The sequence below is a fragment of the Rhinopithecus roxellana genome, chromosome 6 (assembly GCF_007565055.1).
Source record: "Rhinopithecus roxellana isolate Shanxi Qingling chromosome 6, ASM756505v1, whole genome shotgun sequence".
Taxonomy (NCBI): domain Eukaryota; kingdom Metazoa; phylum Chordata; class Mammalia; order Primates; family Cercopithecidae; genus Rhinopithecus; species Rhinopithecus roxellana.
The window spans coordinates 81,086,557-81,099,332 of record NC_044554.1 but is presented as its reverse complement, the minus strand read 5'-3'; the positions used below and the strand labels follow the sequence as shown (position 1 = coordinate 81,099,332).

The window sequence follows — 12,776 nt, the reverse complement described above, 5'->3', positions numbered from 1 at the left end:
AGTGGAATAAAAGATTCATGGCAGGGTATGTTGGCTCATGCCTGTAATCCCAGCACTTTGGGAGTACAAGGCAGGTGGATCACTTAAGTACATGAGTTTGAGACCAGCCTGAGCAACATGGCAAAACCCCATCTCTACAAAAAATACAAAAATTAGCCAGGTGTCTTGGCATGCACCTGCAGTCCCAGCTACTCAGGAGGCTGAGGTGGGAGGATCGCTTGAGCCTGGGAGGTGGAGGTTGCAGTGAGCCGAAGCATGCCACTGTACTCCAGCCTGGCAGACACAGTACAACCCCGTCTCAAAAAAAAAGGATCTGAACAAACCTCATTGCCCTCAGAAAGACTCCATTCTATTCAGGGAAGGGGCAAGCAAGCAGAGAACATCAAAGGTGACACATGTAACTAACTATGGAAAAGCAGGGAAGTCAGATATGGACCTGTGTATACTGTCCAGTAGGATTGCTCATGGGGGTCCTGAAGGGGGCGGGGGGGTGGGGAAGGGACACACAGACACTGGGAGAAGAGGATTCTGCGTGGTGGTAACAGCAGTTGCTGCTCTTGTGATTTTTGCTGGATATAGAATTATCTTTTTATTTCAACCTTTGAATATGCCATTCCACTGCCTTCTGGGCTCCCTGGTTTCTGATGAAAAATCAGTTGATAACCTTGTTGAAGATCCCTTGTAGATGATAAGTCGTTTTTCTCTTGCTGCTTTCAAAATTGTCCTCAAGTCTTTAGTTTTTGACAGTTTGATAATGACATGTCTCAGGGTGGGTCTTTTTGAGTCTACCCACCTTGGAGTGCACTCAGCTTCTTGGACGTGTAGGTTAACATTTTCCAAAAACGTTGGGACATTTATGGCCATTATTTCTTCAGATATTCTTTCTGCCCCTTTCTCTTTCTCCTCTCCTGTGGGACTCTCAATATGTGTGTACTGACACAATTGATGGTGTACCTTAGGTCCCTGACATTCTCTTCATTTTCTTCATCCTTTTTTTCATTCTGTTCTTCAGACTGGATAATCTCAACTGGGCTACCAAGTTCACTAATTCTTTCTAAAGTGTACTCTACATTATTGTTGACTACAGGTAAAATATTGTACAGCAGATATCTACAGCTTCATGGCCACTGACTGGTAACTCCCCATTTCTTCCTCCCCCAAGACCCTATAACCACAAAGACACTCTTTAATTCTATGATTTCGACTATTTTAAATACCCCATGTAAGTGTAATATTGCAGTACTTGTCTTTATGTAACTGGCTTATTTCACTTGTATAATGTCCTCAAGTTTCATCTATTTTGTCACATATTGAAGAATTTCCTTCAATTTTAAGGCTTAACAGCATTTCATTTTATGTACATAACACATTTTCTTTTAACACCTTTATTGAGATATCACTGACATAAAAATTGTGTTTACTCATGTGTATATGTGGTGTACAATTTGATGTTTTGATAAACCTACATAGGTTGAAATAATTGACACAATCAAGGTAATTAAAAGAGCCATTACCTCTGCATAGCTACCTGTGCGTGAGCAAATTTCAAATATACAATACAGTATTGTTAAACATTGTGACCACACTGTATGTTAGATCTCCAGAACTTATTCATGCTGCCTAACTAAAATTTTGTATCCTTTTACCAACATCACCCCATTTTCCTCTGCCTTCATTCCCTAGCAACCGCCATTCTACTTTGCTCCTATGAATTTGACTATTTTAGTTCCACATACAAATGAGATCATGCAGATATTTCTGTCTTACTTAGGTTACAGTAATGTCCTCCAGCTCCATACATATTGTTGAAAATGGCAAGATTTTCTTCTTTTTTGTTACTTATACATGTGTGTGTGCTGCATATTTGTATATATGCACATATATTAACTGACACATAAATGTACATACTTATGGGTTATGGTGTGCTACTTCAATATATGTATACAACACGCAGTTATCAAATCAGGGTGATTAGGATATCCAGCACCTCCAATTTTTATTATTTCTTTGTATTGGTAACATTCAAATATCCTCTCTTCTAGGTACTTGAAAAGTGCACTAAATTATTGTTTACTATAGTCACCCTACATGCTATAGAACAATAGAACTTATGTCTCCTATCTACCTGTAATTTTGTACTAATTAACCAATCTCTCCCTGTGGCTTCCTTCCTCCTACTCTTCCCAACCTCTAGTAACCACTATTCCACTGCCTACATCTAAGAGATAAACTATTTTAGCTTCCATATAAAAGCGAGACTATGTAGTTTTGTTTTTTTGTTTGTTTGTTTGTTTGTTTTTGAGACGGAGTCTTGCTCTGTAGCCCAGGCTGGAGTGCAGTGGCTCAATCTCGGCTCACATTCAGTATTTACCTTTCTATGACTGGCTTATTTCACTTAATATAACGTCCCCCAGGCACACTCATGTTGACATGAATGAGAGAATTTCATTTTTTTATGCCTGAATAGTATTCCATCCTGTAAATACACCACATTCTCTCTATCCATTCATCTGCTGTTGGACACTTAGGTTGATTACACATCTAGGTTATTGTGAATAGTGCTGCAATAAACAGGGAGAGCAGATATCTCTTTGACATACTGATTTATTTTCCTTTGGATATATACCCAGTATTGAGATTGCTGGATCATGATAGTTCTATTTTTAACTTTTTGAGAAACTTCCACTCTATTTTCCACAATGGTTGTACTAATTTACATTCCTGCCAACCAGTACAAGAGATCCCTTTTTACTGCATCCTCACCAGCATTTGTTTTTGTCTTTTTGATAACAGCCAATCTTACTGAGGTGAGATGATTCTCACTGTGGTTTGGATTTGCATTTCCATGATGATAAGTGATGTAGACCATTCTATCACATACTTGTTGGTCATTTGGATGTCTTCTTTTGAGAAAGGCCTATTCAGATGCTTCACCCATTTTAAAATCAGATTATTTGTTTTCTTGCTATTGAGTTGAGTTCCTTGTATATTCTGGATATTAATCCCCTGTCAAATTAATAGTTTACAAATGTTTTATCCCATTCTCCTGTTGTCTATTCACTCTGTTGATTGTTTTCTTTGTTGTGCAGACATTTTTCAGTTTGATATAATCCCATTTCTCTAGTTTTTATCTCATTGCCTGTGCTTTTGAGGTCTTAGCCATAAAACATCTGTCTAGACCAATATCCTGAAGTATTTCCACTATGTTTCCTTCTAGAAATTTCATAGTCTGGGTCTTATATTTATGTCTGGTCCGTTTTGAGTTTACTTTTGTGTATGGTAAGAGACAGGGGTCTAGTTTCATTTTCTGTATATGCATACCCAGTTTTCCCAGCACCATTTATTGAAGAGATTGTCTTTTCCCCAATGCATGTTCTTGGCATCTTTGTCAAAAATCAGTTGGCTAAAATTACATGGATTTACTTCTGGGTTCTCTATTCTGTTCTATTGGTCTATATGTCTGTTTTCATGCCAGTACCATGCTGTTTTAGTTAATATAGGTTGGTAGTATATCTTGAAGCCAGGTAATGCAACGACTCTAGCTTTCTTCTTTTTGCTCAAGATTGCTTTGGCTATTCAGGGTCTTCCGTAGTGCCATATGAATTTTGGAATTTTTTTTTTCTATTTTTGTGAAGAATGTCACTGATATTTTGATAGAGATTGCACTGAATCTGTAGACCACTTTGGGTATTATGGTCATTTTAACAGTATTCTTCCAATGTGAAATGTCTTTCAATGTTTATGTGTCCTCTTCAATATCCTTCATCATTTTATAGTTTTTATTGTAGAAATCTTTTACATCCTTGGTTAAATTTATTTTATTTTTTGTAGCTACTGTAATTGGGATTGCCTTCTAGACTTCTTTTTCAGCTCATTACTAGTGTATGGAAATGCTACTGATTTTTGTACATGGATTTTCTGTTCTCCAACTTGATTGAATTCATTTATCAAATTCTAAGAGTTTGGTCCTGCCATGGGGAAAGTGGGGTCAGCCCCAGCAGTCACAGCCTTGGCCAGCAGATGGACTAAACACATCCCTCTCACATCACAGTCCCACCTGTCACAGCTGACCCTTCAGACCCGGGCAGTCCATGCCTAGCCAGCAACTCAGCCCCCGGCCATACGAGCCCCTACCCAACTCAAGACCAAGACTCCGTGGCAATTCACATCCTGCTTAAGCCCCAGGAGTGGTGCCTGCTTGCCAGTGCCAGTGGCTGCAGACCACACCATGATTGCTTCTCAGTTACAGTTGCAGGAGCCCACCCCTGCTTTGCTCCAGTTCCACAAGCAAATAGCCCAAGTTCCCTGAATGCCTATGACTGGCACTGCTGGATCCCAAAACAATGCACACTCTGCTAAAAGCTAGGATTTAAAAAATGGCATCTTGCTGTAGCCACTTAGGTTGTAGAATGGGTATGGGACCCAGGGCAAGTTCCCTCCCTGGAGCAGTTCCTGCTTACGGCCTCCCAGCTGCTTCCTAAGATGGATGCAAAACTTGGGAGGGTGAAGGTGCCCTCCCATTGCCTGGATCTCCAGTGGGAAACTGGGTTGCAGAAAGACTCTCACTCACCCCTCCCATGGGTTGCCTGTTTTCCTTCTGCTTCCTAGTTTTCCCTTTTCCATTTAGGAGGCCTTTTTTTGTTGCTGTTCTTTCTTTTCTCATTGCTCTGGGTAAGACTTCCAGTTCTATGTTGAATAGAAGTGGTGGGCGTGGATATCATTGTCTTGTTCCTGATTTTAGAGGGAAAGCTTTCTATTTTCCATCATTGAGTAAGATCATAGCTGTGGGCTTGTCATATATATAGCCTTTATTTTGTTGAGGGTTTTTTTAATCCTAATTTGTTGAGAATTTTGATCACGAAAGGGTGTCAAATTTTGTCAAATATTTTTCTGCATCTATTGAGATGATCACATGATTTGTATTCCTTATTCTCTTAACATGTTGTTATCACACTAATTGATTTTTGCATGTTGAACTATCCTTGCATTTCAGGGATAAATCTCAATTGATCATGGTGTATGATGCATTCAATGTGATCCTGGATGCATTTGCTAGTATTTTGGCTGAGGATATTTGAATCTGTATTTATCAGGGATATTTGCCTATAATTTTTTTTTTTTTTTTTTTTTTTGTAGTGTTCTTGTCTGACTTTGGTATCAGGACAATGATGGCTTCATAGTTTGAAAGTGTTCCCTCCTCTTCAATTTCAGAGACTTGGAGAAGGACTGCCATTAATTCTTTAAATGTTTGGTAGAATTTACTGGTGAAGCCATCTGGGTCTGGACTTTTCTTTGTTGGGTTTTGATAACTGATTCAATCTCCATACTATGCATAGGTCTGTTCAAACTTTCTACTTCTTAATGACTTCGTCTTGGTTGGTTGTATGTTTCTTGACATTTTTCAAATTTTCCTAGGTTATACAGTTTGTTGGTGTTCACAGTAGTCTCTTATGATCCTTTTTCATTTTTGTGGCCTCAGTTATAATATCTCTTCTTTCATTTACTATTTGATTTGAGTTTTCTCTCTTTGTTTTCGGTCTAGGTAAGAACATGTCAAAATCTTATTTACTGTTTCACAAAGCAACTCTTGGTTTTGTAGATTTTTTGTTTTTTATTTTCTGTTTCATTTATTTCTGCTCTCATCTCTGTTATTTCCTTCATTCTAATAATTTTAGGCTTAATATGTTCTTCTTTTTTTTGGCTTCTTGAGGTGCAAAGTTAATATTGTTAATCTGATATATTTCTTTTTTAATGTAAGCATTTATTGCTATGAACTTCCCTCTTATTACTGCTTCTATTCCATCCCATAAGTTTGAGTATGTTGTGTTTTCACTTTCTTTTGTTCGAAGGTATTTTCAGGATTTTTTGTTTGTTTGTTTGTTTTGTTTTGTTGAGATAGGGTCTTTCTCTGTCACCCAGGCTGCTAGAGTAGAGTGGTGTGCTCATAGCTCATGGCTGGTCTTGAAATCCTGAGCTCAAGCAGTCCTCCTACTTCAGCCTCCTGGGTAGCTGGGACTACAGGTGCATGTCACCATGCCTGGATAATTTTTAAATTTTTTTGTAGAGATGATTATGTTATTATGTTGTCTAGGCTGGTCTTGAAATCCTGGGCTAAAGCAAACCTCCCACCCCAGCCTCCCAAAGTGCTGCGATTACAGGTGTCAGCCACCATGCCTAGCCTGGAAGTATTTTCTAATATCCTTTTTGATTTCTTCTTTGACCCAATAATTGTTCAAGAATGTGTTTTTAATTTCAACACTTTTATGAATTTTTCAGTTTTCTTTCTGCTATTAATTTCTAGTTTCATCCCACTGTAATCAGAAAAGATATTTGATATAATTCTTAAAACTGTGAGGACTTGTTCCGTGACTTAACATATGACCTTTCCCGGAAAAAGATCCATGTGCCCTTGGGAAGAATGTGTATTCTGCTTTTTGAGTTTTGTAATGTCCCCTATATGTCTGTTAGGTCTATTTAGTCTACAGTGTTATTGAAATCCTCTGCTTTCTTTTTGATCTTGTCTGGATGCTCTGTCTGTTATCAAAAGTAGACTATTGAAGTCTCCTACTATTGTTTTTTTACGGTTCTGTCAATGCTTGTTTCATATACTTAGGTGCTTTTATGCTGAATGCATACATATTTACAATTATTTTATCTTCCTGAGAGTTGACCCTTTTATCATAATAAAGACTTCTTGTCTCTTTTGGCAGTTTTTTACTTAAAGTCCCTTTTTTTCTGATACAAGCATAGCCATCTTTGCTCTATTTGGGGTCTCATTTGTATGAGCTATCTCTTTCCATCCCTTCACTGTCAGTTTATGTACATCCTTAAATAGACAGCATATAGTCAGGCTTGGTTTTGGTTTTGTTTTTATCCATTCAGCCATGCTATGTGTTTTGACTGGGGAGTTTAATCCATTTACACGTTAAGTATTGATAGGGAATGGCTTACTATTGTAGCTTTGTTAAATGTATTCTATTTGTCTTGGATTTCTTTATTTGTTTTTTCCTCTCTTTCTGAATTCCTTTGTGTTATGTTAATTTTTTGCTTTGATGTGCTTTGATTCCTTTTTCTTTCTCCTTTGTGTAGTTTCTATAGCCATTTTTTTTTTTGTGGTTACCTTGGTGCTTATAAAAACTATAACTGTCCATTTTGAGCTGATAACAAGTTCAATCACATACAGACACTCTACACTTTAACTTCTTCATAATTTATTTTATGTTGTCACAGTTTATATTTATTCATATAGTATATATTTTAAGATACTTTCAGTTATAGTTATTTTTAATACTTCTGTTTTCTTAACTTTTATGCTAGAATGAAAAGTGATTTATGCACTACAATTACAGTAATACAGTATTTTGTATTTGTTGATGTATAAATCTTTACCAATAAGTATCATATTTTCTTATGCTATTGTGTTGTTGTTTTGCATCCTTTCATTTCAATGTAAGAACTCCCTTTTGCATTGCTTGTAAGGCAGGTTTAGGGGTCATGAACTTCCTCAGCTTTTAATTGTCTGGGGAGGTCTTTATTCCTTCATGTTTTTAAGGAGACTTTTGCTAGGCATAGTATTCTTGCTTAGCAGTTTTTTTCTTTCAGCACTTGAAATGTATCATCCCACTCCCTTCAGGCCTGCAAGGTTTCTGCTGGAAAACCCATTATCTTATGCTGGTTGTATGGTATGTGACAAGTCACTTTTTCCTCTCTGTTTTCAAAATTCTCCCTTTGTCCTTGACATTTGAGAATTTGGATAAATGTATCTTGGTGTGAATTTTGGGGTGTTCATCTTATTTGGTGTCATCTGAGTTTCTTATAACTGCATGTCCATTTCTTTAACCAGATTTGGGAAATTTTCACTGTGTGTGTATATATATTCATATTTAACAATACATTTTTACATCATATATGTAATATATGATGAAAACATATATATATATATTTCTGGTCCTGTGGCTCACTGTTCTTCTGTAACTCCCATAAGGTATATATTGGTTCACTAATTATTTCCCATAACTTTCTTAAGCTTTCTTCAGTCTTTTCCATTTCTTTTTCCTGTTGCCCCTCTAACAGAATTATTTCCAGTGAGTCCAGTGACTTGTCTTCCAGTTCATTGATTCTTTATTCTGCTTGATCTAGTCTTCTGCTGAATCCTTCTAGTGAATTTTTCAGTTCAGTAATTGTGATCTTCAGTTCCATGTTCTCTGGCACTTGTTAATATTTTCTATTTCTTTGTTGAAATTCTCACTTTATTCATGCATTATTCTTTTGACCTCAATGAGCATCTTTATAGGAGTTATTTTAAATGATCTATCAGGTAAATTATATAACTGTTTCATTAGTCAGTTTCTGTATATTTATCTCATTCCTTTGTTTGGAACATCTTTATCTGATTCTTAATCTTCCTTAACTCTGTGTTGGTGTCTTGAGATTTAGACAAAGCAGGTACCTCTCTCAGTCTTCATGGGCCGGCCCCGTACAGGAGAAGACTCTCACCAATCACCCACAGATTCTGGTGCTTTACCAACCCTTTCTCTCCTGAGGGAAAAGCAGGCAGCTGTTAATTTTGTCTGCCCACTCTGTGTTGAGCAGGGGGTGGGTGGGGGGAAGCTATGGTATCTATCACCCCAAACTACCACCTCTGTTCTCTCCTGGGTAGCCCGACTGTACAAGACCTATCAAGAGATCCAGGGCAGAGATAGATGCTTGTTCTTTGGGCAGCCCCATAAAAGTTGGGGCAGTGGTCACACTGACTCCTTCTCTCCCCAGAGGGAAGCTTAGAGCTGAGATTTTTCATCAGCTCACTCTATGCTGAGCAGGGGAGAGGGTCAGTGATGTCTGCCAGCTCTAGCTGTCAAAAGGCTCTTGACTTTTGATGCCTTTCCTGCAGTATGGAGAGGCTCTGGCTCCCTTCGAGGTGCTCCCAGGATTATTCTGGTAGTCTGTTCTTCTCATCAGGGGACTCGGTCAGTGTGTCATCCCTTATTTTGTAACAAGAGGCAGTGAGTGAAATGAGAAAAGTCAAGGCAGACATTAGTGTCAGCTAATCCCAGGTCCTGTCCCAGCCTGCCACTCACTGACCAGGGAGTCGTACAAACGTTTCACTTTGTTGAACCTAAATTTCCTCATCTATAAAATGGAGGTGACAATGCCAGCAGTTCACAGAAGCATGATGATATTACACAGAACCAAGTACTTAGCAGAGAGCTTCTGAGCACAAATTCTGCAGTCATGCTGGGCTCAAATGCTGGCTCTTCAGCTACTTTCCACCCACTTGGGCCTTCACCCCACACTGCTTCAGCATCCTCCTCTGCAGAAGGAGGACAACACGGGTCCTTACTTAACAGCATGAAAATGGGCAGTGAACACGTGTGCTCAGAACAGTGACTGCTGAGCTCTCAACGAGACAGCAATTAGCCATACTGGTTTGGCAAACAAGGACAACTGACTCTGATGGACTCACAAACCTCAACTCATTTCCAATGAATGAGTGCTGGTTTGCAGGAACCCAGTCTGTGGTGCTCAACATAAGAAAGAATGAGAGTTTCTATGGACCTTTTGTGTCTTCAGAGGCCAAATGGGCAGAGAAGCCTGACACCAACACCCAGAAGGGCCAGCAAAAAACAGCAGAAAAGGAAAGTGCTTCAGGTCCCTCACACATCATCTCCTACCTCAGTGATATTTATGTAAAGCATTAATCCCAAATAGGCAACACTCGACCATTCTAAGCACATTATACTTGCATGAAAAGTATTTTTAAATGGAATCTACAATTTAATAAAATAAATACTTTTAAACAGAATCTTTAAAAACAAACAAGCCTCAGAGTGTCTAAAGCAAGTTGGTTCACTCTGAAGGCTTAGTTTCCTCACCTATAAAATGGGAACAATCCCTGCCTCCTAGGGCTATCATGAAATGAATAGAGTAAGACAGAAGAGCACACATATCCCAGACCTGGCACCAACTAGCACAATGCTCAGCTACTATTCTGACATGGCAAATTCGAAGCCCAAAATGTCACTGCTCAAAGCCAGTTTTAGGGACAGATATTTTTACCCTCTCCAGGCAACAGAGGAAGTGTAAGAATACTGAAATAAGAAATGGGAAAGATAACTGTAACATGCATCACCCAAGAAGCCAACAGCCCCTCTACATGTGGGACCTGTTTCCCTGCTAGGCAGTTGTCCACCTGAACCTCCTGACCACATCTGCCTTCACAACTGAGACCCTTTGTACACACTCCCCCTGTCTCCCCACCTCCACCATCACCTCCTCGCCTCCTTGCCTCCTCCATCACCTCTTCACTCCCATCATCAGTTACCCACCTCCACCATCATCCCCCATACCTCCACTATCACCTCCTCACTTTTATCACTTCTCCAACTCCACCATCACCTCCACACCTCCACCATCACCTCCATACTTCCACTATCACCCCCCACACTTCTACTATCACCTCCTCACTTCCATTATCCCTTCTCCAACTCCGCCATTACCTCCACACCTCCACCATCACCTTCCACTATCACCTCCCCACCTCCACCATCACCTCCTTGCCTCCTCGCCTCCTCCATCACCTCTTCACTCCCATCATCAGTTACCCACCTCCACCATCACCTCCACCATCACCTCCCCACCTCCACTATCACCTCCTCACTTCCATTATCACTTCTCCAACTCCATCACCTCCACACCTCCATCATCACCTCCATACTTCTACTATCACCTCCCCACCACCACCATCACCTTCCCACCTCCATCACCTCCTCACCTCCACCATCACCTCCGCACCTCCACTATCACCTCCACACCTCCACTATCACCTCCACACCTCTACCATCACCTCCCCACCTCCAATATCACCCCCACACCTCCACTATCACCTCCTCACTTCCATTATCACTTTTCCAACTCCACCATCACCTCCACACCTCCACCATCACTTCCACACTTCCACTATCACCTCCCCACCTCCATCATCACCTCCACACCTCCACTATCACCTCCTCACCTCCAACATCACCTCCATACTTCTACTATCACCTCCCATCCTCCACCATCACCTTCTCACCTTCACCATCACTCCTCACCTCCACCATCACCTCCACACCTCCATCATCACCTCCCATCCTCCACCATCACCTCCACACCTCCACCATCACCTCCCATCCTCCACCATCACCTCCACACCTCCACTATCACCTCCTCACCTTCAACGTCACCTCCATACTTCCACTATCACCTCCCCTATCTCCACCATCAGCTTCCCACCTCCACCATCACCTCCTCACCTCCACTATCACCTCCACACCTCCAATATCACCTCTGCACCTCCACTATCATCTCCACTATCACCTCCACGCCTCCACCATCACTTCCCCACCTCCACCATCAGCCCCCACACTTCCACTATCATCTCCTCACTTTCATTATCACTTCTCCAACTCCACCATCACCTCCACACCTCCAACGTCACTTCCACACTTCCACTATCACCTCCCCACCTCCACCATCACCTCCACACCCCCACTATCACCTCCATACTTCCACTATCACCTCCCCACCTCGACCATCACCTTCCCACCTCCATCATCACCTCCTCACCTCCACCACCACCTCCACACCTCCAATATCACCTCCGCATCTCCAAGATCACCTCCATACCTCCACCATCACCTCCCCAGCTCCACCATCACTTCCCCACCTCCACCATCACCTCCACACTTCCACTATCACCTCCACACTTCCACCATCACCTCCCCACCTCCACCATCACCTCCTAACCTCCACCATCACCGCCCAACACCATCACCCCACCACCATCACCTCTTCACCACCAGCACCCCCCACCTCCATCATCACCTCCACCATCACCTCCCCACCTCCATCATCACCTCCACCATCACCTCCCAACCTCCACCATCACCTCTCCACCTCCACTATCACCTCCTCACCTGCATCATCACCTCCACACCTGCACCATCACCTCCTCACCTCCACCATCACTTCTTCACCTCTACCACCACCTCCCCACCTCCACCAGCACCCCTTCACCTCCATCACCTCCCCACCTCCACCATCACTCCTTCAACTCCACCATCACCTCCCCACTTCCACCATCACCTCCTCACCTCCACCATCACCTCCACACCTCCACTGTCACCCCTTCACCTCCACACTTCCACTATCACCTCCACACCTCCAGCATCACCTCCACACCTCTACCGTCACCTCCACACCTCCACCATCACCTCCACACCTCCACCGTCACCCCTTCACCTCCACACCTACACTATCACCTCCACACCTCCACCATCACCTCCACACCTCCATCATCACCTCCACACCTCCACCATCACCTCCTTACCTCCACCATCACCTCCTCACCTCCACCATCACCCCTTCACCTCCAGCATCACCTCCCCATCTCCACCATCACCCCTTTACCTTCTCCATCACCTCCACCATCACCTCCACACCTCCATCATCATCTCACCTCCACCATCACTTCTACACCTCCCACATCACCTCCCCACCTCCACATCTCCACTATCACCTCCTCACCTCCACCATCACCTCCACACCTCCACCATCACCTCCACACCTCCACTATCACCTCCTCACCTCCACCTATCACCTCCTCACTTCCAACATCACTTCCCCACCTCCACCATTACCTCCACACCCCCATTCTTTCCCCACCTCCATCCATTCCTTCCCCACTTCTGTCATCATCTCCCCATCTTCACCATTACCTCCACACCTCAGTTTCCCAG

At 42.1% G+C, this 12,776-nt stretch overlaps 1 protein-coding gene across 2 annotated transcripts in view; it reads right to left on the bottom strand.

Moving 5' to 3' along the window:
• ADCY1 (adenylate cyclase 1) overlaps positions 1-12,776 on the bottom strand; it is a 140,829-nt gene that overhangs the window by 91,419 nt on the left and 36,634 nt on the right. The gene's annotated exons all lie outside the window — the stretch shown is intronic.